At 39.6% G+C, this 27,082-nt stretch overlaps 1 protein-coding gene across 2 annotated transcripts in view; it reads right to left on the bottom strand.

The window, feature by feature from the left end:
• AkhR (Adipokinetic hormone receptor) overlaps window positions 1-27,082 on the bottom strand; it is a 149,329-nt gene that overhangs the window by 109,465 nt on the left and 12,782 nt on the right. For both annotated transcript variants that reach the window (XM_072301477.1, XM_019060977.2), the window contains exon 2: window positions 24,018-24,176. The gene's annotated coding sequence lies outside the window, so the exon portion shown is untranslated. The remainder of the gene's footprint in view (window positions 1-24,017; window positions 24,177-27,082) is intronic.

The following is a 27,082-nucleotide window of genomic DNA, read 5'->3' as shown; positions in this document are numbered from 1 at the left end:
AATATGTAACACTTCACTGAGGCAAATTTCCAATGGGAATTGGTGAGCGTAAGTGAGAAATGTTTTCTCAAATACGCGAAATGAATCGACTGTTGCAACACAAATACATACACACGCACACACAACAAATACAACACACACACACACCCTCGCTCGTGAACACCGAAACCACGCGAACCACGAGCGGACTTGGACGCGAAAGTCCGATGCACGGGTGCGTGAGAAAATCGTGGTGTTACTGAAGGCTTTTCCATAACGGCAAATCAGCTTTCACGAACGGAGTGGCAAAGATTATCATCGGCTCGAAACCGGTGGCTATACGACACACGTCGACCCTGAATATTCATCACCTTTGGGAGGAAATCTACCAGTGTATGCGGTTGCCAATGTCAGCTGAACAGACTTTTTTTGTGTTTGCATGGAGCGGGACGACGAAAACCGAGCTAATAAAAATGCGTTGCATAAAATTTAACCCGTCAGTAGATTTTAAGTACTCTGCTAAGAGTTAAAATTGAAAGGAACCATCTCCATTATGCTGAGCCCTGAACCCATCAGAGTACATTCATGACATGGCCCATGTCATGGTGGAGATAGCTTCTTTTCATTTAAATAAGTCGACTTAAACCACGACCAATTTTTTTAATATAATTCAAGAGGACTCATCGTAATTCGACTTTTTTATGCCTACTTTTTGTAAAAAAGATGGAAATTCAATGGAATTCCCATTTGATTGATGATTAATTTTAATTACCAAGTTTACAACTTTTATTTGAAATTGTTTTTGACATAACACGGTGAGCAACTATAGTCACAGTGGAGCAAGTATACAGACGTGGGTTCAAATTCTAGAGTGAATTTTTCGAATTATTACTTTTCTGGATTTATCATAATATTAAGACTAACTTGAAAATGGAAGCAACTGAATTGTAGAATAATGCTAGGTCCCTCATTTTTATGATAGGAAATTATAAATCCATTAATACCAAAAGTTAGAATTGAGTGTTTTTTCTACCTTGAAAATAGATAAGCATTCTAGTAAAATGCAATCAGTCTGTTTTTATATTTTTTGTGAGAGTAGAGGGGAAGGTCTGATAAAAATTTTCATACTTTGAATTTCAACTTTTTTTTTACATAATCTTTTACAGACCTATAACACGTTGCCAGATTGCCAGACAGGACCGTAATTCCCCGTCGCTAAGCAGTTTTATTTACATGTACGTAAGTTTCTAACTTTTCCCTCCCTTATGAGATTAAGTGTCAAAAATTCGTAGAAAATAAATGCTCAATTTATACCTAGGTTCCTACGTATGATCTCATCCCTCACATTCCTCACAAGAAAAAAAAATGAAATAAATGAAAAAAAGGAAAAAGCATAAGATTATTCGGACCGCGTTTAACAGAGAGGAACCAAGTTACATCAGCTATCGCCAAATTTAACTGGGCAATTTAATTTTTTACGAGAGAACCTTGTTGCAGATTTACTTGAAATTTTGGAGGAATTTGCTTCGTAGTATGCAGAAACTTCCTTGAAATTTACCAAAAAATCGGCGCAAACGTTTTCATGTAAAAAATCGAATTGCCCAATTAAATTTGACAATAGCTGATGTGCCATGGCTCCTCCCTGCTAAACACAGTCCATTTGATGGAAAAACGAATCCTTCGACGATTTGGCAACACGACGTAAGTGTGAACCGGCGCTAGTGGGAGCAGAATTCGAAGTTCCGAGTCGGTCATTGGAAAAAAGTGATCGACCTTGAGTGCGTGACAATGTCAAACATTGTATAACCCCAGCCATGCTACATTGCTAGAGTCCGTTACTCGTCATTCAGTCATCGTCATCGTCATCGTCTAGTCTCCCTCGTCACGTCAATGATAGTGGATCGGTCCGAAAATCCCGCCAAGCAAGTGCCGCATGTCGCGTCGCACGGTGGATCGAGTCAATAGGGAAGGTCGGACATGAAATTTTTGACTAAAATTGCAAATTTTGATGTTTAATTCCCCACATTTTAAAGTTCAAGGAGTGTTCTTAGTAGGAAATTTCACGAGAAAACCAATGGAACCACTTTTAGAACCTCAAATTTTGTATAAACGGAGTTATGAGCTTTTAAAGTTTCCAAATTTTGTCCCACCTTTCCTATCAACTCGACCCACCGTGCGTCGTCGAGCTTGACATCAGGTTAAACGACCCCCAAGCACATCACCGTTGTCAGACTCCTCCCAAATTGCATTTTTTAACGGAAAAATTGCGATATTTTGAAATTTAGTTCCGATTCTTTTATGATTTTTTGGCGCTTAGATCATCAGCATCTCGTCACTCTCCAGTCAAAGTATCGCAAGCGTCATGGGACGTTTATCTTTTTATAGAGAAATTTTTTGTTGAATCTGTTTGAAAATTACACTGAATTTTATCGGCAGCACAAAGAAAATTCAGTGAACTTTTCGGCCAGCTTTGTTGAACAATTTCTTAGTGAAAAAATGAAATCTGATAATAGTCTTGAAAATTATTGAAAAAAATCCGAGCGGAATGACAGTGGAATCCTTCATGGAGTGAAAGTCCGATAATTCTATGTTTAAAACGGAACATCATGATCAAACAGCAGAAAGCAACTATTACTACACGCAAGCCACTGAAATTGCCTAATTTAGAAATTACAGACCCTATAGTCAAATTTGTACATAAATTTAACATCAGATGGCATAGAACATCAGTTTTTTTTTGTTTTTTTTTTTTAAAGAAAAAAAGGTTTTAATAATGTTAATTTGACAACAGTGAAAACATAGTTTTTGGACCGTGTTTTGCAAAGTTGCTGCACTAAATGCCGCCAGCGAGATGCCATGTAACGTCAAGTGGTCTGCCGCACAGTGGATCGAGTCAATTAGAAAGGTCGAACATGAGATTTTTTACTAAACTGCAAATTTTGATGTTGATTTCGTCACATTTCAATTTTCAAGGGGTACGTATACACAAGAATTTCACGAAGAAACCAATAAAACCACTTTCAGAGCCTCAAACTTTTGTTTAGACGGAGTTATAGGCGTTTGAAGTTTTCAAATTTCGTCCGACCTCTCCTATCGTCTCGATTCACTGTGCGCCGTTTAAAACACAAATACGTCATTTCCCACCTGAGCTCGTTCTCTCTCGCAAGCCTGTGGCACACTATCGAAATACTCCATCAAAATGTCAAATGTGTGCTGTGATTGGTCCAAGTCATCGAATAAACCAATCACAACACCTGACCTTGATATTTGGATGGCTAGCTTTGATCGTGTGACACAGGCTGCGGAGTCGTTTTTTGAGTTCAACGCGAGCTCATATGAATGTGCGTAATGGACGTCGGGCGTTTTGCATAAGACTCCCGTGTTGTCCCACTGATCGAGATTTGCAAAACGTGTCCTCTTCGATGTGTTCGATGACTTTTCGGCGTGATGTATTCCGTTCTATTTTCAGGATCCGGCTGCAGTATGTATCAATTTAAAGTAACTGGACGGTACGGTGCAACTGCGTAAATACTATTTTCCATGCGGTGTTTCAACGTTCCTCGCTAAAAAGAATGATTTTTGATATTAAACGCGAAGGTTCTAAAATGGGGGGGGGGGGGTGGAGTAGTCAAGTCAACTGTTTTACCCAAATCAGGGAAAAAAAAAAAAAAAAAAAAAAAATAGCGTCGAATCTGAGGTGATGAAAACAATTTTTTCAATAAGTTTACAGGGATTTGAAATAATGTCATAGAGAATTTGCAGGTGTCAAAAATTTGACGAATTTTGTGTTTAAGTGGAAACTACTGAGTGAAAAGAACAAGAGAATATTAATATATCAATATAATATCAATCGGTTATATACAATCTATGCCGGGCACAGCTGAGAAAGAATGTCATCGGAGAAAAATTATGCATTAATGAATAAAAATCATTACAAAATTAGGGACACAGTGTTCAAACGTTACGACGAAAATACCTTGCTCCCTTCGAAAGTCTAAGTATGTTACCTACAAGGAAAGTTTATGAGTAAATATCAAAAAATGCAAATGCAACATTTTCAAATTGTCAGCTTGCTAGAGTAAAAATTGAGACGGTAGTCTGAAAATGAAAGCTCTAAGACATTGAAATGATAGTCCAGCACTGTCAGTTTTTACACTTAAATCGTCCATTCAATGTACGTATTAAGGTAAAAATTACTGTATTCCTATCACGAACCGACAACAATGTCCTAAATTCAGGTTATATCGTAAAGGATTACAGAGAGCTCCTCTCTCTCTCTCTCTCTCTCTGTTAGTATTTTTCTTGGGATGCATTTATATAGGCTACCGGCGGCTTTTGGATTCGTTTAACACTCGATCGCTGTATACCCTCCGTATTCCCAACAAATATCAGTTTTATCTGAACATTTTTTCAATCTATCAGATTATCAGAAAATCCTCGTTCGCTTCTGCACGTACTCGATAGTTTCAAATATTTTGTTAGCGTGTAACATCAACGCTACATCTCAGTAAAGAATGTAAATACAACGCCCCGTTAGCAAATTTGTCGAGAATAGGCACCAAAAATATATTCAATATTTTTTTGTAAAAAAAAAAAAAAAACTCCCAAGAGAAACTTAAAAAAATCGTAACGTCGACCAAATAGAGAGGAGGAAGTTTTTTTGGTAGTAAAAGGATTAAGTCAGCGATACTTTCCCTACATAAGCACTCTGTGATTCGGGTGTAACAACTCCCGAGCACCCCTAAAGAGGTGAGAATAGCGGGAGTGCCTTCAAATTTTGGATATGCAACATGCATATCCGTGGAACACGAATAGTTGCACCAAGGCGCCTGTTAGAACTTGTATGCTCGGGTAAAGAAAGCCCACCAGCAAAGGTTTGTTTTTTCGAAGAAAAAATGGATAGAACTAACAGACACCTCCGGCGAGTTAGCATATCGTTTTCCTGCTTTTGTATACTACGGTTCGGGATCATCTCAGTAACCCGCCTAAAAGCAAACTGATTCAACTTTTTATAAACTTTACTCTCGAATCAGCGTATAATTGACAAATTAATCGCAAAAACTGACACTCTTCGGCACAAATATGAATGAGGTGTCTTGAGCATGACATGAATGAAATGTGCGCGTAAATGAGAGGAAATAGACGGGTTCTAATCCAACGGAGGTGATGAAAACCGCTTGAACCGCGCAAATAACTGCTTTACCAGTTCGATCAGTCTAAACTGACCTAATACGTATTTTAGCTCAACCACCTCTGACCGCCAGCGTTTCGAGGTCCAGCTTAAAAGGAATGATAATCTCAGCCAAAAGTGTAAATGAGGCTTGATTTTCGAATGTGTGCGGAGAAAGTTTGAATGGTTGAACTTCTGCTGCTTTTACGAAAATTCCAATTTTAATTTTTTTGATCCAATCAATTGGCGCTTCGGTACACGGACTTTATGTCCACTTTTTTACGTCCACAGACTTTTCGTCCACAATTTGTACGTCCACAGTTCTGAAGCCCACACTATTGTTAAGTCCATCACTTAAACGTCCACTAAGTTAAGTCCACAAATGTAAAGTCCACTAAAATCAAATTCGAGCGTTATATTTTAGTCACAAAAAACACATTATATTTTCCAGTAGTACATATTTCTTTTCCATCAGTTTAAAAGGGAATAATCAATGCAGAGAGTGCAAACATTTCAAAATCATGAGTTGAAAAACGCTGACTCCGCGAGTTCAAATATTAGTGCCTAACACAGAGCGGAGCGGCGTGTTAGCAGCGCAGAACGCGCACTGGCGCCTACAAACCTAACGGGATACTTCACGCATTGCGCAACGCGTGAAGTATCCCGTTAGGTTTGTAGGAGCCTGTACGCGTGTCACGCTGGTTGCCTGCCGCGCCGCAAAGCTTTAAGCAACTATTTCGCGTCAGAGACGTTGCACAGTATCCTACAAGATTGAAGACGCACGAAATAACTAGTAAAAGAGGACTTTCAATTTTGACTGCATCTGTTACTGAAAAATGTTTAATTTGGCATTGGAGCGTTTCCTAGGCTCCCGCTTTGGTTTTCATCTTATCAAATCCGTACACTGTACACATGAACATATGTGTTTATTTTCATAACTTGATTCATGAATGAAATGTTTTTAAGAATGAAGGTAGTAGTAGTATGCATTTATTTTTGAGGTGGTTCCTGTCATTTAAATGAGAAGAAAAAAATGTGGACATAACAAGTCCTTAATTTGGACAATTTTGAACATATTCATGGTTGGACATCAAATCATGTGGACTTACTAAAGACTGGACTTAACGTTTAGTGGACATAAATAGCGGTGGACATTTATTTAATGGACGAAAGGTAGGTGGACATAAAGTCCTAGAAGCGGCGCTTCGTCAAAAGTCTAGGATCCTAAACATATTTATTCTGCAAGTGGTGTTGCGAAGAGTTCTTGAAGAAAGAAACAACTAAGAAGCCAAAGCGATCCAAGCATTCCTAGTAAACAAAAAGACGTGTCATCGTTTCTATGCAGCGTAAAAAACTGCCTTTTGGACCAATGCTTTCCTCAACATTATATAATGTGAATAGAATATCTACCTTCTCCATAAATTGTGCAACTGACCTACTAGCTTCATTTACATTTTATAAAAAAATCGTCATCTAAACCACAATACATTTCGCCGATCACTTTCATTCGGAGGGATCAGAGCTCGAAAGGTTTATTCGTGTATGCAACGTTGCAAGGTCTCTGACGTTTTATTTTTTTTACTCAAGGACGGTTGATATACTTTTTCCCTGAGAATCTCTATCGAAATCTGACGGAAGTTCCTGACATTTTGAATGATTTAACATGGGCCAATTAATGAATAAAGAATAGTCAGGTGAAACTACAAACGTTGCAACCGTTATATAGGAACGTCACGTAAAATTACGTTACGCTTCAGGAGGAGGAGGGGAGTATAAGCCTGCGTTACGCTACGTTACAAGCGAGAGGTAGAGTCAGTGCAAGCGTTACGTACATAACCCTCTTCATTGGTAAAGAACACACAACGTGCAAAATTTATCATCCTCATTTTCTCGACTTTCTTAGTCACATTATCATTACTTTTTCCTTAAAATTTTCCATCTATATTTATATTCAACAGTTCTTCAACATTTTTTTAACCTTAAAGGGATGGGATCCATCAAGCGTTACGTAATTATTGTGGGGGATCCGGTGCGATGCATTACAGGGAAGGGGGGGTCAAAAGTACCAATAAAGTACGTTACGTAATTTAGGAATGCTCCCTAAGTCCCCCTAGACTCTCATCCCTTCATTTAAGCTCACATCATCAACAACATTGAAAGGATAAGACCCAGAGGGGCTATAATTGCACTTTCCACTGCAACGTTGCAAAGTTTCATCGACAAAATTGTTTCGTTCACTAAAAAGCGGAAACAAATTTTCTTCTGAAATCTCATTTGTTTTGTGAGCGACGATATTTCCTGCAAATTTTCACTATCAAACACACGAATAGAAAACGCAGTTTTCAGGTGGAGCTTTGAAACATTGCGATGTTACGAATCTCCTCTGGCTTTTACCATTTCAAATCTAGCCGTCGTGAGGTTGACTGAGGGATGCTCCAAACAAATCTTTAACGACGACATTCTTCGGTTTGACCGTGGTGAATATCAACCGTTTATCTCTCACTGTCTTGACACTGAACTACATCTCATCAAGGTTACAATCGGTTGGTATTGAAAAGCGGGAAGAAAAATGACTTTCTTTTTCATGAGACAAAACACCGAAGCAAAACCGGGAGTTGATTGACGCCTCGTTTCCATCCAGTGTCAAACGATGAATCGATTCTTCTGCCGCGTAATACTCGATTCTATTCCATTACTTTAAATGGGAAGGTATCGATAGTCGATAATTCATGCTCCGCCATTGTTTTCATCGTCGAAGGTCACGGAGGCGCGCAGGTGAGAGAAGATGAGGGGAAAATTATTCCTCCGAAACCTCGGATGCAGCCTGGAGCGGATAGGAGGAGAGCAGTGGTGTGCTATGCGATACATCGATTGATCTGCCATATAAACCTATGGAAAAGTATCGATAAATAGGGTGTTCGCAACGAACGCTTTAATAATCGATTCTTTACCACAGCCTCAAATGGGATAATGTCGAAAATCGATCCTTCGCGCCTTTCCACTTGAGGTGAGGATGGAAATAATGAGGTCAGTATTTAAATATGTCCATCAAATGCCTCGACAGATACCTTGGTTAGCGCGAGAGGAGAGCCTCTTTTACGCGACCTTTGTGGAGATAAGAATCTGAATTTTTATTGTTAGGGGCTGCAAAACACCTTGGCTCCAGTATTTGCCCACATGGCGAAATGGATTAAATTAAGCCATAGGGGTACCTACGCACATCTTCATCGGTGCTTTTTCGAGAGCGCCCTCGAAATGAATTGGACAGATTTGATCGCGGAATCAACCTATGTGCATTTTCCGTTGCCAAATTTGCACTTATGTTTCAATTTTTTAACCGAGAACTACACAACTGAACGCCTTATAACTTTCCGGAAATTTATCCTAGACTATGAAGCATATACTCATAAAACAAGGTTTAAAGTTGCTTATTTTCCTCTTTTTTAAAAAAAAAGAAAAAAAACATAGGAGAAACTTAGGCAGCGTCTTATGTAGTTAAGCTGATCCCCTCCTGATTGAACTGGATTAAACAGAGGCCAAGTCACATTTTTGGCCAAAAAAAAAAAAAAAAAAAAAAAAAAAAAAAAAAAAAAAAAAAAACAGAGAGAAAAGTTGGGAGTAGTTTTAAGTTTAACTCGGTCCCTACCAGAAAAAGTGTCACAATAATTGCTTTTTTTTTGCCGACATCAAGTCATTATACGTTTTGAATTCTTCAGATACTTATACAGTATGAGAAAGTTAGTCTAGTGAAATACAGTTTATCATTATTTTTTTCTCAGGGGCTTAGTTTCCGAAACGTTTTAGGAAATGAACAAAAAAAAAACCAAGTTTTATACCTTATTGGACACGAAATCCCCTGAAATCCTCCAAAATCCCGCTTGAACTTAAGATTTTAAAATGTTTGAGGTCATGTATGAATTTACGCTGAAAATTACGCAGGGTTGCCACTTTTCAGTAGATATGGTTCACAACAGTTACCAAGAAATAGAAAAACACGATGATGTTTTAGCAAATTTGGGTAGCCATAGCTCCAACTGGGTTTTTGTGGAAAAATCTTTAAGGAATAAAAAAGTCTTATTTTGACTCACAGAACATGCCTAGCCTGAATTGTGACCATGTAACATTGGACCAACCTGTATACGTGTTAGAAATCCTCCACCAATCCACTATTGCACATAAGAGTTCTTTCAAAACTCTTAATAGAGATGTGCCCCCATTCGTAGCTTCATTTAGAAGTGATTGTGGAAGCATATTTCCATGCAAATACGTATAGGTAACCAGCCTCAGTAATTTCAGATAAAATGTGATTTTAAACTATCGATGCTTTCTACCGTTTCTGCCATGAAAACGAGCCTCCAAGATAAAGGTATCCACTCTCATCACAGTTATTTTGCGCTTCAGTTTTTTTTCTTTTTTCTGAGTACAAGATGAACTTTGCAATTAGCGGGTCAAAAAAGTTATCAAATGGAAACTCAACTCCTCTACTTTATCAAAATCAACATTTAATAACCGTCTTAGTCTTGAAGCAGATCATTCTGGTGAAGTTGCTGGGAATGAGACTCAGGGTAATTTATTTTTTTGCACATCACGGATGACTCTGTTGCAATTTTCACAGGAAAGCAAACGCAAAACCTACAAATTAGGCAAAACGTGCCTACACAGATGGAAACTGAAATTTTCAGACGGTATACCGGACGGGTAAGAAAACCAGTTTGGGGTAAAAACATACATTTTGAGATGTCAATGTTGAACAAACTGTTGTCGCTAAAATGCTCATCAAGGACATTTGGTCAATGTTTCAAGTCACACGCTGCATTATGAATGGTGTTATGATCGTTTAAAGTGAGTCGTTCCGAAAACTGGCAACGTCGCCGTCAAACTTTAACAGCGGTTTACTCAAATACTATTTTTTTTTTTTTTTTTTGTCTTCAAACTTTGAATTTCTGCCAAAGGGTCATTTTTAGGAATTTTTTCGTGTCTGTTGTGCCAAATGATCCAGAACTTACCCCTCTTATCTGGAACATAGAGACGGTGTGGGTCCGCAACCACGTTTCGCGGTTTGCAACGTTGCAGACTTCCATACTTCATTTTTTAAATGATGGAAAACTACTCAACGGCAAATCTTTAAAATTGTCGTGATTTTTTCTCTCTGTGCGAGGAAAATTCTGCGAAAACTTCAAGGAATAATTTCGATTTGCTTTTTTTTAAAAAAAAGTAAAATAGGAGCGGAAATTTGTAAACACCGCAAATAAGATACGTGGTTGCAGATTTACACTGTCGATTATTATTTCATCCCCCCCTTCAGAGGTACATTTTGCCCCACTGCATCACATATGATGTAAAATCCTGCTGTTATATGAAAAAGTCTGATAAACTATTTGAAAATTTTCAAAGATCCACAATGAATTTGGATCATTTTCCCTGGTAAAAATTGGCAGTAGAACCTGGGTTCCAAAATACCATAGACCTAAAACCGGCTGTAAGATTTCCAATAGCTTCTGTAGCCGGCTGTACAATTTCTTATAGCCTTTTATAGCCGATGGCGACTAAGCAACAGCCAGACAATGAAGTTTGTGCTAAACGTTACTAAATACGGATACTAGGACTGAGTTAGTTTTTGGACTACCGCTCTCTTTTTGTGCCGTAGTATCTTGATTTATTTTGCGAGGAAAGCTCCGTACTTTTGAAGGATGCCATTCATTCTTAATATGTTGGAGCGCCTTCAATTTCTTATGATACCGTGCAATACCCCTGGTGTGAAATAGTTGCTTCAAGCGCCGTGGTACGCTGCGGCGCGGCGGGCGGGCAGCCAGCGCGGAACGCGCATTGGCGCCTACAAACCTAATAGGGATACTTCACGCATTGCGCAATGCGTGAGGTATCCCTCGAGGTTTGTAGGCGCCAGTGCGTCGCCGCTCCGCTCTGTGTTAGGCTCTAATATTTAATCTTGCGGAGTCAGCGTTTCTCAAACTCATGATTTTGAAATGTTTGCACACTCTGTATGGATTATTCTCATTTTAATTGATGAAAAAAAGATGTCTAGTAAGGGAAAATATAATGTGCGTTTTGTAAATATTAAGGTGATTCCGTACAAACTTAAAGATTTACAAAGCACACGAATTTATACACAATTTCTCATGGCATTTTGTAGCCGATGGCGATAAAGTGTAAAGTCCGGCGATAGGAACTATAGCCCAACTGTATAATTTTTTATAGCTTCGTAAAGCCCGGCTATATGATTTGCTCCGCTTTCTACAGCCAGCTATATAATTTTCAATAGCCTTCTTTAGTCCGCCATAAGAACTCCTATGGTATTTTGAAACGCAGCTCCTATCGCCAATTCTTACTAGGATTGACAAACTTTAGTTGACATTGATGGCCAGAGCTTGACGCGAAGATCACATTCGGAGTGCAGCATTGCGAAGCAAAAGTGCCAGAGACTGTAATACGACCCTAGAGCTTTATACCTACGTTCTACGATCGATAGCAAACAATCTTTAATCCAACATCTTTCCAAGTCTTCAATCAATGTTTGAGGCCTAATCGATGATTCAAGGTGACAGTCACAAGTGTGCGATTTTTTGCTTGAGTCCCCTTGAAAATTGAAATTCGAACCGTGGCGAAAAAAAAGGCAATCAGGAATGATTGCGAAGAAAGCTACTGCGCTGAGAAAAGCCACTGTATGAACGTCCACTCGTTGCCAAATTTCTTCCAACAAAATGCGAATGGGTCTGTTGCGTTGCGCCCTCGAAATACTTGTATAGGTCCAGTTACACGATCAAATTGAGATATCAAATTGGGCCTCTCATTGGTCGCATCCTCACCTCAGGTCTTTTTCCACCAATCAGAGCTTCAGTTTGATGGCTCAATTTGATCGTGTAACTGAACCTCATTGCGAACGGAGTAAACTTTCAAGAAATGTAATAGCTTGAAAGTCACGTTTATCATGTTAGAAAAGTCTGAAAACTACCCTCCAATACAAGCCGACTTCACACGCTGAAAATGGAGTCCTGAAAATGGTTCATCTGTGTCGCTGTTGAATGTTGAAAACCCTTTCCTTGAAACCCATTTTCAGCTATTGTTCGCTTCATACATAAAAAAATACGAATTTGTGCAAATTACAACTTTTTAATAGTCATACAAGTCATTGAAGTTAGCGCGTCTGTTTCAACTGGGACCTTTGAAGTGTACGTGAATATTTGTCTTGCAGCAGCAAAAATCTTTTCTTCAACTAACTTCTTCGCCTACTGTGTAGTTTTGTGTGTGTCTTGATTATTTTCATTTTTCCGAGTTGGTGTGTTTTCGTTCTCACTGATTCAATTGGAAAATACAGACCATTTAGGCCTTGCCACTGGTTCCCAGAGTGCATTGCGCAAAAGCCGAGGATCCATCTTATCTCGGCAGCGCGGCGATGGAGCGCCTGCCGCGGCGGGTACCGCAACCCGGCGAGCGTGGAAGTCGCGCCACCCGGCAATCCCTCGCGGAAACCCGAATCGGTCCGAGACTTCTGATTAATATCTGCCCGGCACACATTACATCGTTATGAGATGACGTTTCGAGTTTCCCTGCACCCCGCTCTTTGATTTATTCACTGTCACCTCCTCCCCTCGACCTCCCCCTCTCCGTCGCCGCGGTCTCATCATCATCTTTCTTGGGCAGGTCGAGTCGGGAATAGGGTTACTACGCTTCTAGTGCGGTTAGTCCTTCAGACGATGGAAATCAACCTTCCGATCATACCGGGGGGGGGGGGGGCCTTCACGATTTTTCTTTCTCTGGGTGAAAAAGCACGGAGGGTAACCCATCAGCCGTTGCGCGGACCAACCCCTGATGGACAATGTGACGGCATTGGCGGATCCAGCAAATTGGCAACACTGTTTTTCTCCATTTAAACCTATGGAAATGTATCGATTCTTGGAGGGGCCAGGTGCCCCGACAAGAATCGATTATTTAACATATGGTTAAATGGAGGGAATCCGTTGTTGCCAAATTGCTGGATCCGCCCCTGTGTGACGGGTAGGAATACCCCAATTTAAATGTCTAGGGTACAAAATGTCTCGGATGGAAAATGTCCAATGTGCAAAATCTCCAATAAGAAGTGTCCCTATAACTGGGGGGCTGATTACTGAATCCGATCGACAAAACGACAGACAGAGGAGACAAAGGGAAAATGGAGCGATCCTATTGGTGGAAATGGGTGGTTTTACGATGTACGTTGAAATAGACTAGAGGGAACTGGTGGAATGATTGGGTCTCTCACTGGGGAAAAGCTTTGGCTTATAAACCAATTAGTGGTTCATATGAAACACCATAAATAGTAGTAAAATCAACATATAATAGTAGCACATATACCTTAGCGATGGTATATTATGCTTTAGTATGGTACGGGCTACCTTAGTATGGTTCACAGACCGAGAATCATTAGTTCATTTACGACAATTAGTGTGTTCTATATGAGCCACTAATTGGTTGATAAAGTCATGGATTTTTCTCGGTGCGGATTGCCGGTAAATTACCTACTTCCTTCGCTCACACAGAGAAAAAATCTAATAATTTATTGGTGGTTCATGTGGAACACCATCAATAGTGGTAAATGAACGAATGATTCTTGGTCTGTGAACCATACTAAGGTAAATACCGTTCTGAGGTATGATCTTCTTTTCTTTGCACTTTCTTCGTTACAGCCAATGAAGTGTCCGTTATGAGGACGAAGTATTCTGCCCTCACGACCGAAGTTCTGTTCCGAACCGGAAGGTTCTGTAAGTATAACAAAGAAAGTGCAGGAACCCTGTGAACAGAAGGTTCTGTCATCAGCACCGACTATTATATTTTTTTGCGTGAGGATACACAGCACATTCTTCAGAGATGGATGGCGCAAGAGGTAGAGACGGAACCTTTACACTGAAAAAAAATTCTCGGCGTTTTTACCAAGGTCCGTTGGTACCTTTACCATCTCACTTTTTCTACTAATTATTGGTAATTTTACCAAGACAGTCTGGTAAGCTTACCTAAAAACCGGTATTTTTACTGTTTTTTCAGGTAAGAATACCACTTTTATTGGTAATCAATTCCCGGTAACTTTTCCGTTTTATCTCGGTAATTCTACCACAGTCGATAAAAAATATTGGCGTTTTTACCAAGGTCCAGTAAAATTACCGAGAAAGTTCAATAATTTTACCGAGATTCCTCGGTAAAATTACCAATTCCATAAATGGTAATTTTACCAAGAAATTTTTTTCAGTGTATAGTCCCTTCAAACGTGCCATTGTATAGCAATACAGTTCTGAGTTCATCATCATCTCAATGAGACCGCCTCATTCGTATAGAAGCTTCCGTTTAATTTTTAGCCTACCGAACCATAGTCGAGGATGGCGATAGAGTTGGAAACTCTAAGTCTTTGAGAGAGCTGGGTTTAAAATTCTAGATTGCCCGTCTGCTGAGCTAATGCACTTACGTAAGTAAATTATCCTACCTCAATTTTACAGCGGATCCCTGCGTGCAGTGTGGCCATGTTTAAATTTAAGCGCGCCTTTGCCGGTTGACAATTATCGAGATTGCTAAGAGGACCCCCATTCGCGTTCTAAAAGACTCTGCGGACTGATTATTGAAATCGAGAGACAAAGCTATAGACAAAGAAGACATAAGGAGCATGGAGCGATCCTATAGGTTGAAATGGGTGGTTCCTATAGAAAAAGGGAGAAAATGATGGACAAACTTTAGGGTCTCTTCTAAGTTGCCGTTAATTAGTCTGTTACCTACCTCCTTTGTCCATTGCAACCATCCGCGCTTCCACCAAGACTGTCAATTAGACTCAAAAAAGTTTTTTGCTCTAATATTTTTTAGTGTATTTTTCAAGCATATTATTATAGTATTTACGTTATATCAGAGGCAGATCCAGCAATTTGGCAACACCAGATTTCCTCCATTTAAACCTATGCCAAATAATCGAGTCTTGTAGGAGCACCTGACCCCTCCAAGAATCGATACATTTCCATAGGTTTAAATGGAGAAAAAACAAGGTTGCCAATTTGCTGGATCCGCCAATGCGTTATATTTAACTTAAAATGGGGATAGAAAAAAAAATTAGAGCAGAGAATATTGCTCAAGGCATGGTGTCGTGTTTTTAAAAAAGTCAAGGAGACATTTTCATAATATCCTTCAAAAATAAATATGGTCCGAGAGAAAACTTAGCAACATTGGAATGCTCATACGACGTTTTTTCTTAGAGCGCGCGGTGGTATGGTTGCTGAAATGACAAGCGTATCAGTGGCGTGGCGTGAATTGCGATGTATCGATTGTTCTGCCATTTAGCCCTATGGTAAAGAATCGATTGTTAAGGTGTTCGCTGCGAACACCCAATTTATCGATCCTTTTCCATAGGTTTAAATAGCATTTCAATCGATATATCGCAAAGCACGCCACGCAACTGAAGCGTGTAGATTCGGCAGCTTCGGCGGGTCCGCCGGATCCGAGCATCCGATCGCGTTCGACAGTCCGCTTCCGTAATTGACGCACGATCAATTTTCACGCCCCCTCCCCCCGACGCCCCCCAAATACCCGCCCCCTCCACCCCCGCTCGAACCTATCTTGACACCTAATGCTCCTTTTTCGCCGCTACGTCACGTCCTGGCTTCGGCAACAAGTGCCCCTTGCTTTCCGATCCCCCGCCGACATTCATCGTTGGACGGAACAAATACTCGGCGATGGGGGCGATAAATTCGGCCCTAATTTCGCAAGGGCGTTGCGAAATTAAACGCCGGCCCGACCGTGTCCCGAGATGGATGATATTACGCAAAAAGGAGGCTAGTTTTCTGGCCCATTTATCCAAGGTCAAACCGCCAGACTACGAAAGCGTCCTCTATGGGTCAGGATAAGACTTTTTTCATTTATGAATTTTTTCCCAACGTGCTCCCTAGGAGGACGACAGTCCCCATGGAAAGTTGTTTGGCAACTACCCTTAGAAATCCCAAGCCGGGTCGAATTAAACCGATTATCTCCCCCTGCGGAGGCGGGCCCATTGTTGATATTGATAGACAAAGTGATAGACAAAGAAGACATACGGAACATTGAGTGATCCTTTTTGTCGAAAAAGTTTGTTGTTATAGACTAAGGTAGAAAATGATGGATTAACTACAGGGTCTCTCGTGGGTTGCCGTTAGTTGGTCTATTACCTACCTCTTTTGTCCATTGCAACCACCCCTTTCCACCAATAGGATTTCCCCATATCTCTTTTGTCTCCTTTATCCATGGCTTTGTCTATCAATTTTGATAATCAACCCCCTGGTTGTCTTCTTTGTCCATCACTCTGTCTATCAATTTCGACAATCAGCCTGCTGGGGGAGTTGTGGAATCGGTATACTTCCATGCTTTGGATATAGCTCTACAAAATCAGCCTAAAATAAGAATCAGGCGTAAAATTGAAAAAAAAGAGGAAAAAAATCAAGTCTCAACACTGCCAAAAATAAAAGAGAAGTATTCGGGCTTAGTTTAACTTTTCTCTCAAATTTGAGCGACATGACACTTCATTGGCAACATAGAGTGGATCATTGCTAGTTAACGCCTCGCGCCATCGCGCCTTCAATTTTGCAGCTGCAACGAGGACACCCATCAAGCACGAAGAGTTGCATCTCTGCGCCGTCATCGACGCGTGTTCTTTCCCTTGCTTTATTTCCGTTTGTCTTACTTGTAGTGGTGCTTCAATGGCTATCAGGGCAACTCAGTCGAAGATGTGAGAGACATATTTGGGCCTCGTTTTTCAAATTTTTTCCTGAATCTGAGCGATAGTGATACCTCATTAACTGCATGTAGCAAAGCATTGCGAGTTCACGCCTCGCGCCATTGCGCTTTCAATTTCACAGATGCAACACGGAGATCCATCAAGCCCAGATAGTTTAATATCTGTTTATATTTTATTTAAACTGTTAATATCAGTTTAATTACCTGAAATCTCTTTGCGCAGATCTCGTGATATTTGAAAGACTTCCTTGCTGAGAGAGTCCCGCCAGTATGTAACACGATGCAACCAAAATGTTTAGCAAACAAGATCAAAATCGACAAACTTACTGAGCAAGCAAACTAACGGAGGCTATCATGAAAATCAGGCGAAGAAGAGTGTCGATATAGCCGCAGGAAAATTTTAAATCATCGATCGTAATTTTAGCATTATCCGTTTAATTTGCTTGGGTACTACATCGCGAATGAAGAATCTGAAATATTTAGTCCCCGTTGGGTAAATTGTTGGAATGAGTTAGTTTCACGTGCCATAGAATCAAGCGTTGCAGATATTTTATGCTAATTAATTAACTAAAATTAATAATATTGGCCCATGACGGGTCGTTCTTGTGTTACCTAGCTACTCTTTCCCCTTTTGTCATGTTACCTCCCCGCTTTCTGTGCAGATTTTAACCCCGGAGTTTCGTCTCACGCTTCAATTTAATCAATGCGGCCAAATTGTTTTTTCATATTCCAGGAAGTTGGTATATTATCACGAGTATATTCACTAGAGGTCTGACGTCATCTGTGCTGCCGTGCTGAGGAGGAATGCCGTAGAAACATTCGGGAGTTGCCAAATTTCCCTTGATAATACATGTATTTTTGACAACATTCATGCATTATTTTACTTCAAAATTTTCGGAAATTTTAGATTAAATTGAGTACAAAATTGTCTGAAAATTTTGGAAAATAATATTCGCAATTTTTCCGATAAATTCGGGTTTTATCGGAGGAAACTTGGCAACGTCTGAACGCTCATACGACGTTCTTCCTTAGCACGGCAGTATGGACTGTGTGGCTTTAGAAGGGCGCCAGGTTCGCCATTGTACTTTTTGCAAAATCGCTGGTGAAATTATCTGACATGTGCATTTAACGTTTTCTTGAGATATTTCAAGCATTTATTGATTTGACACCTAAGAAAATGCTAAAAACCAAGCTCCGTGAATATTTTTATCGATATGAAATTCATCCTATGAGGCAAAGAAAGCTCACGTTGAGCCGCCTATCAATAAACGCCAAAATCTACTAAAAATAGCATGATCAAGGAGTGAAGTTTTGATAAAAGCGTACCGATATCAGTAGGGATTGTTAACTAAAAAGAAAAGAGGATGGATAAATAGAGGCAAAAAATTACAGACTCTCGGTGATTATTAATTACAGATAGCTTCTACGATCAGAGTTATAAGTAACCAAGATGGTTCGCTCTTTTTGTAATGATTTGAAGCGTACCTATCAATGACCATGGCTGTAAAAGGGAACATTTCCATTCGCGGGGTCGAGAGTTTCCGGCTAGAATATACTTTCTCAGGAAACTTTTTACAGAAAAAAACACACTCACGGCACTACTTTGTACCCATCTGTTTCGTGGCGGCTCAGCAAAACAACACAGGAAATGTGTCATTCAATAATAATTTTTCTAGTTTCACTAAGCTCTTCCAAATTTTCCTTGTGCAGTTTTGTTGTTAGGATACGTTACTACGGATCTGGGTGTTTCCTTGGAAATTTTAAAACCACCTAGTGCGACACACACAAAAAAGTAAAAAAAGAGAGAAAGAAAAAAAAATACTCATATCTAGGTAATTGCCCTCACCCGGAATGTGTGTAGAAACCTTTTCATTCCCGTTCCCAGCACTTGATTCTCCCGGGAAATTTCAATCCCCATAGCACCGCCACACAGTGGAACGGGCTTATAGAAGAGATCCGACATGCAATTTTTGGCTAAACTTTCAAATTTGTACGTTCATTTCGTCGCAAGTTCAATTCCGAGGGATGTTTCTGCAAGGAAACTCACGATAAAACCAAAGGAGCCACTGTCAAACATTTGTGTTTCATATTTTTGAAAATTTCCCAGATTTTGTCCGATTTCTATTGACGCGATCTAGTGTGCGCCAAGACCTCGGTTTACACGAACCAACTAACAATCACTTTTTCGACTTAATTAGTATAATTTTTTTCTTTCTTGCCGACTTCCTTTATTAACATCCTCTGGTGTACTTCGTTTCATCATAATTTTCTGCACACACTTAAAGCCCCGTGATTTGTTCACGAGAGTCGAAACACAAAAAATTAAATGAGCAACTAGAGTGAGTGAACCCATCATGAACACACACGTGATAAGAAGCTTCGTTGCGCGGCTGCCGCACAGTGGATCGAGCTATTAGAAGTGATTGGACATGAACATGTTTGGCAAAAATTGTAAATTTTGATGTTTCATTTGTCACAATTTCAATTTCAATGGGTGTTTCTGTAAGTAAAATTCACGACAAAACCAATGGAACCATTCTTATAAACTTTTTTGTTTCATATTTTCGAGAATATAAAATCTCTCAAAGTTTCAGATTTTGTCCGACTCCTTCTACCGATTCGGCCCTTTGTGCGCCGTGTGCAATTTCTTTACCCTATTGAAAACATGGTTAATTGGTGGGTGGACGTCTGTTGCTTGATTTTTTAGAAACTCGGTTTCACGTGATTGATTCCTTCGCTCGTAACTAACAATAAACGTGAAAAGCTGAGTGCGGAAAACATGGTTGTCTAATGGTATTTCTCAAACATAGTCTTCTCTCAGTATCTATGCAGAGGGCGAATTCAAACAATCATTTTGCAGTACTGATGAACATCTTTCTCTCTGCAATATCTCTCTCTTAAATATCTTTTTTATTTTTATTTATTTAAAAATATTTAAGTGCTATATTATTAGTGCAGCACTTAAATATTATTAAATACATTATTCTTTACCTCTATCATGCTAATTCTAATAATAATAATAATTCTTGCTGATTGAGATGCATCTAGAGACTTTGGCAATTTTGAGTTTGATTCCTATATAATTTCTAACTTTAGTGCGGTTAGTATAGAAGTTTATAATTGTTTGTTTGATAATTGTCTTCAATAAAAGCTCTTGCATTGTTGCCAAGTTTGTGTGATCATTATAGGATTCTTGACCAGCTTGAGTTGCACTGCAAGTTATTACACGGTAACAGTAGATCGTATTCGATAGTGGTCCGATTAATCGTTTGGTTCAAAAGAAAAGAGCATAACCTTCAGCAAACATTTTAGGATTTAAGGAGGAAAAGCTGTAAATGAGAAAATTCCCAACATTTTCACTTTTCATTGCTATTTTATACTCATTAGAATAAAAAATCTATCGCAAAAACCCCGTTCCCTCGGATTACTCAATTGACTTTTGAGGCTATAATTACATCGTCACCTTCTGGTCAAAGTATCACAAGCGCCATGTAACGTTTCAAAATTTCCGCCTCCATTTTATTTTTTTATAGAGAAATTTTTCAACGGAGCTATCCGAAAATTTCACTGAATTTTCTTTGTGCTGCCGACAAAATCCAGTCAAATTTCCAAACAGATTCAACCAACGATTTCTCTGTAAAAAAATAAAATGGCGGCGGAAATTTTGAAACGTCGCATGGCACTTTTGATATTTTGGCCGGGAGGTGACGACATGTTGGACCAATCGATATCGATAGAGTCACCTGTTCGATGTATCGAATACGATCCGTACGAAACGATCTTGTAACAAAAAAAAAATACACCTCGATCAAAGACTGCAGCTCGTTTATGTAGCGGTGGCATGGCGTGCTTTTCGATATATCGATTGTTCTGCCATTAAACCTATGGAAAAGGATCGATTAATAGAGTGTTCGCAACAGACACCTTAATAATCGATACTTTACCAAAGCTTCAAATGGGGAGATATCGATAATCGATCATTCACGCCTCGCCACTCTTATGTAGGGGTTCTAAAATCTTTTATCTCTGAGCAAACCCTGTGGACTCGCGTTTATTTAAACAGTTCTGCCGTGCTAAGGAAGAACGCCGTATGGACATTCGAGAGTTGCCAAATTTCTTTCGATAAAATCTTCATTTTTGAGGAAAGTTATGAATATTTTTCCTCGAAACTTTCAGGAACTTTAGGTGAAAATGCGTACAAAATTATCTGAAAAATCGAAGGGAAAATATTCATAAACGTAGCAGGAAATTCGTGTTTTATCAAAGGAAATTTGGCAACGCCTGAAGGTTCATACGCCGTTTTTCCTTAGTACGGCAGAGTTGTAGTCTAACTTCCACCGAGAAGTCCACCCGCAAGGGGAGAGTGGGGGTGTCTTCTGAGAACTTGCTTCGGTTTTTACAGAAATAAAGGAAGCTTTTACGCGATTTCCAGTGAAGAACATTTCGATTTTCAGCTCTGCCTTTGTGAATCATTACAGGATTGAGATTTAATTCCATCAAATATTCATTTAAAAAAACCCTCGCTGGGCCTTTGGCCACGTGCCCCAGTCTCCTGAAGTTTTTTCTTCACCCCCTGTTCTCCCCTATACCGCTTTCCTCCTCTTTTCTCCCTTTGTTCGATTTCCTCTCTTTCCTCTAACCTTTTTTTCTAAAAGCAAAGCAACTGGCCCTGCGGGTCGAGGAACCTCCAGCCATATAGGAATTTCTTGGTGTCCCGATGGGCCAGTCGGCTATGGAGTGCCTGTAGAGGGGAACTGTTGCCATGTCAATTTTTTAGTTAGAGAAAACTGTACAACGCTCTGATTAGTTCACCAATTTTAGGCTTTTCGTAAGACTCTTCCGCACGAATGCTGACAAAAAATATGGCTAAAGATTTTGAGAGGTGATAAGAATTCTCTCTATTTCCAATATCTGTTGTAAGCTCTGAAGAAATATTGATTTAGTATTATTTTTATATAGTGCGCATTCTGCGGAAATACACAATCCTCCAAATTGGGTTTGTTTACATTGGGATTAAAAAGCTCCATGAAAGGCCTAAAACTGGTGACCTAATCAGAGAGCGACATAGACATGGCAGTACTCTACCTGCATAGGCGCGATTCGTCTTGCTAAAATAGCAAAATCGTCTCACTCTCAAAATTTAGGAGCTCTGGAACAGTCGCGAGGCGTGAATGATCGATGATCGATATTTTTCTATTTGAAGCTATGGTAAAGAATCGATTATCAAGGTTTTCGTTGCGAACACCTTGTTGATCGATCCTTTTTCATTCATAAGTTTAAACTGCAGATCGGGTGAATTATAGCAAAAAACGCCACGCCACTGTTCTGGTAGAACAGGAAGTCTACGAAAATTGACGTCATTTCCGACGAAACAGCAGCAATTCCACACTTTCCCGCAAGAAAGCAGTATATCCGGCTGTTTTTTGCAAGTCGGCATCCTTTACTGCCCGAATCTAACCCTCACACTTCAAATTTTTCCCGTCAAAAAAGTAACCGCGCAAGTATAGCAAACGGCTGTCTTGCCTAATATAAAATAAGTAAGCCCTTCATTGATTCTTAAGGTGGATCTTCAGCACTTTGTAGAATGATCCGATTAATAAATTGAAACTTTCTGGATTGAGGGAAATTTAATTGCAAATTCCCAAACTTTTTATTCATTTTTCGCTCATCATCTGTTCACGCACAAGATTAGTCAGACGATCATAGGGATCAGGGATGTGTGTATGATTGTGAGGGTGGGTGTGTGTGCGTGATTGTGAGGGTGGGTGTGTGTGTGTGTCGCACTAGGTGGTTAGAATGAAGTTTTTCCCCGATGAAAAGCCCCCGATTCTTCAGAATTGTGGCGCCGCAGATGTAATCACGATCGGACTCCAGGTTCACAGAGATAAGCTTTCAGTTAATTGAAATGAAATGTAACTCAAGTCAAATTGAAGATTAATAACAACCACCACTGCGCGGTGCATCCCGCGCGCGGGCACGGGGAAATGCATAGCAACTTTGCTGGCCGCGGAGGAGGGGTGAGGGAGAGGGGGAGGGAGAGAGGGGGTGGGGGTTTAAACCTTAAACCCATGCGAACGATCCGACGTAGTTCCTTCCACGAGTTGCGATTGTATCGCTGTGATGTTTCGCAATGACCTTCACGATGCATCGTCGTCATCCTCGTCGCAACAAAATATGCATTTCCCGGCCCCTCCCTCCTCGAAATACGCTCATTGATTTGCGAATCCGCCCGCCTGAAATTAGTTTCGTCTCGCCGTTCGTTAGGAGTGTTTACCGAACAACGGAGGTGAGAATCGGCAGGGCGATCATTAAGATGGACTTTTAGAAAAATCTAGTTAAGGTATACTGCCGTGCTGAGGAAAAACGCCGTATGAACATTTGAGAGTTGCCAAAGTCTCTTCGATAAAATTTGTATCTCTGAGGAAAGCTATGAATATTTTTCCTTGAAATTTTGCACATGCATGCGGCACCTCTTTTTTATATCTATATCAGCACTCTACTATCACCGATATTATAATTAGATCATCGGTTAGAATAAATTCATGGGAAACATTAAGGAGATATTTTGGTTGATTTTTTTTTGAACAGTAAGGCAGCATCAGCAATTTTGGAATTTTTTTGGGAGATTCTCACTTCCCACCCTTAGGTATCGACGCATTGCTTTTGTTTGGAGTCATATCGATGGCCGAAGTGCGCAAATTGGTAACATTGTTTTTCTCCATTTAAACCTATGGAAATGTATCGATTCTTGGAGTGGCCGGGCCGCCGGGTGCTCTGACAAGAATCGATTATTAAACATGGGTTTAAATGGGGGGCCCGGTGTTGCCAAATTGCTGGATCCGCCTCTAGGTCATATTATAATTTTCCTTTGGAAAACTAGTCAACGTTATTTCTTGGAAACTTCTTCGATTTTTTTCCCCTACCAGTAGAATATTTTGTATAAATTTCATGCTATTTAGTTGACTCGTTTCCCCTCGAGAAAATAAAATGGGAGCGAAAATGTTGAAACACCGTAATGGAGATGCGTGGATTCGCACTTTTGTCATTGATCTTGATGGTTAGGGGAAAGTTTTTGATGAAAATAAAAATAAGCGAACCATCAAATATTTTTTAAAAAGAAAATAAACAAACAAACCTCTAGGTGTACAAGATTCCTTCGTTTTCGCCGAAGTAAGACGAGGTTCATACGTTTGTCGCCAAAATTGAACGCATTGAGTTGCTGCTTCTCATTAAGCTGCAGGTCAACTGGCAGCCTGCCATTTTAGGTCAATTTGAGGCACCACACTGTACGTATCTGAAAAAATGGAAAGAAAACTGAAGTTTCGCACGAAAATGTTTGAAGTCAGCAAATAATGGCACTGGACAGAGAATATAATGTACAAACCGAAATGATGAGAGGAAATAGAGATTCAAGAAACAAATTGACAAACGTTTTTAGTAGCCCAAAGAATAAATTAAGAGCGGTTAAGCTCAATTTTTCTGCTAATCGCGAATGTGAAATTGCATTCTAATCCAACATTTTTGAGTCATGTTGAAATAAAATTTCACATTGTTTTTTCTAAAAATTTGCACGTAAAATATTCAGAAGTATCATGACTTCGTTTTGATTTGACTGGTTTAAGCTTTTTTCCGCCAAAATAATCGTAAACACTTCTCTATACGAGATGCCGGTACTTCAATTTTTAAAACTTCTACATTAAGGTCCTTTCTGCTGTAAATGGTCACATATCTGGAGACTCAACAATTTGAGGGCAAGAAAAAAAAATGTTCTTGTATAGTTATAAAAATACGCAAAACTGTGTTTTAAAGTTATGTTAAGGTGGTTGGTAAAACGAATCCAAACAAACAAAAAACGTGAGTATCTAAACAGACGAACAATTTGAGATACCCCTCACAGACACGCATTAACTCTAAATACATGCTGACATGCCTAAAACCAATTTTTAAAATTTGCCAAAAGTATAAATTTATTTGTATTTCGCCATTAATTGGATACATTATTAATGTAGATTTTCATATTTCCGCTCTTTCTCGCAGAGGACATCCCTCAGTGATGCCAACAAAACCAAAATTATTTTTCAGAGGCGCGACTAAGAGTGACATTTTCAATTAAAAAAAGTGAATGCTAGCCATAAAAATTAAAAATGGTTACTCAACTGAAACTTTTCTCCATAAACGGTGCACTTTGCAAAACTTCGCGACAAAACTTTGCGAGTCACTTTATAATTAAAAAGGAACATACGCTCTTTACACCACGCTCAAAAGAGCGGCACAGGTATACGGCTTCTGGCATTTCGGAAAATTAAGAAGTGATTGCCTGAAAATGTTTGTCCAGTTATCACACTCCGGTCCACAGTAAGTGAGTATATCATCAAAATATTGTTTGTTTTATCCTTATTTTTAGAAGCTCCGGTGAGTGCCCATGTTGCTATTTGAAGCTTGCAGGTTAGACCGACGAGAATAGCATCCATTGAAAGAGACGCCCATGCGCGTTTCGTTCGTTGTATTACGACCCACAGTGAATCGAGTCAATTAGAGAAGTCGGACATGACATTTTTGACTGAAACTGCAAATTTTTATGTTTATTCCGTCACATTTTAAATTTCAAGGGTGCTTTTAGAAGATAATTTTACGAGGAACCCAATGAAACCCGTTTTAGATCTTCAAAATATTGTAAAAACGGAAGCGTTTTAAAGCTTTCAAATTTCGTCCGACCTCTCCTATGGACTCGATTCACTGTGCGACCGTGAAAACGCGCCAAAAGACTACATACAGGCTCACTTAAAATGGCGGAACGCTCGTTCTGTTCTGTCAATCAAACCGAAGCGCGTGTTTTGAAAATTGAGGATTTCTCGGTTCGTAAGAAATTATATGACCGTTGAATCGATAAGTTTTTTTACTTAAACTGCTTCAAAATAATGAGAGTCTGGTCATGAGGTAGAAGGCTCTCCCCCTTCTTCTAATAAGAATAGATCTGAATCAGTGGCGTGGCATGCATTGCGATGTATCGATTGTCCTGCCATTTAAACCTATGATAAATAATCAATTATTTAGGTGTTCGCTGCGAACACCCTGATAATCGATCTTTTTCCATAGGTTTAAATGGCATGACAATCGATATATCGCAAAGCACGCACGCCTCTGATCTGAATACTGAGGTGCTAAGAAAGAACGACGTATGCGCCTTCAAATGTTGCAAAATTTCCTTCGACAAAAACAGAATTTACTGGGAAAATAGTCAATGTTTCTTACCAAAATGTTTACACAATTTTGTACGCAATTCAATCCAAAATTTCTGAAAGTTCTAAGGTAAAAGATGTATAAATTTCGTCAAGAATACTCGTGTATTGTCAAGGAAAATTTGGCAACTCTCGAATATTCTTGCGGCGTTCTTCCTAAGTACGACAGAATATTAATGGCTTCTTCTGCAAATTTGCCACGGAAAAAGGCCGAAGAATTAGGGCGGGAATTATTATTTTGGATTATAATATATTATAGCCAACATCAAAAGTAATCTCAGGGGACCTTTAACATAATAAACTTTGAAGCAAAAGTAAGCAACATGTGATTCGAATTTTTGAGCAAATAACTATTGCTGCGCGGCGTATGTCTCCTAGCCTACCTGAAAAATTGAAGGCGAAACAGCGATGAGCGCACCTGATCCACATACTCGCTTCGTGTCAGTGAGATGGCCTAAGTGCGAAACCACGTACCTCCATTGCGAATAAGTCTCAGAATTTCCGCTCCTGTTTTATTTTACTAAGCGGATCCCCCCCCCCCCCCTCATTTTTTTGTTTATTTTTAGGAGGAACAAGCCAACTTTACAGTTTGAAATCTATACAAAATCCTCTACTAACAGAGAGGAAAAATGGGTAGCAGAAAGGAACCAAGCCACGTCGCAGCTATTGCCAACTTTAATCGGGCATTTACTTCCTCACATGAAAACGGTTTTGTGGAGTTTTGTGCAAATTTCAGTAAATTATCTGCATAGCACGAAGCAAATTCCTTTTACTTCTCTAAGGAATACGCACAAACGTTATCCTGTGAAAAATTAAATTCCCCAAATAAATTCGACAGCAACCAATGTGGCCTGGTTCCTTTCTGCTAAACGCAGTCAAAATAAGGGTAGCTATCAAAAAAAATATGTTGACCAGTCTTCCGAGAGAAAATTAAGTCTGCCATCGGGTCGATTGTTGAATC

Source organism: Bemisia tabaci, chromosome 6 (assembly GCF_918797505.1).
Source record: "Bemisia tabaci chromosome 6, PGI_BMITA_v3".
NCBI classification, from domain to species: Eukaryota; Metazoa; Arthropoda; class Insecta; order Hemiptera; family Aleyrodidae; genus Bemisia; species Bemisia tabaci.
The sequence above is the reverse complement of the archived record's forward strand: the minus strand, read 5'-3'. Positions and strand labels throughout refer to the sequence as shown.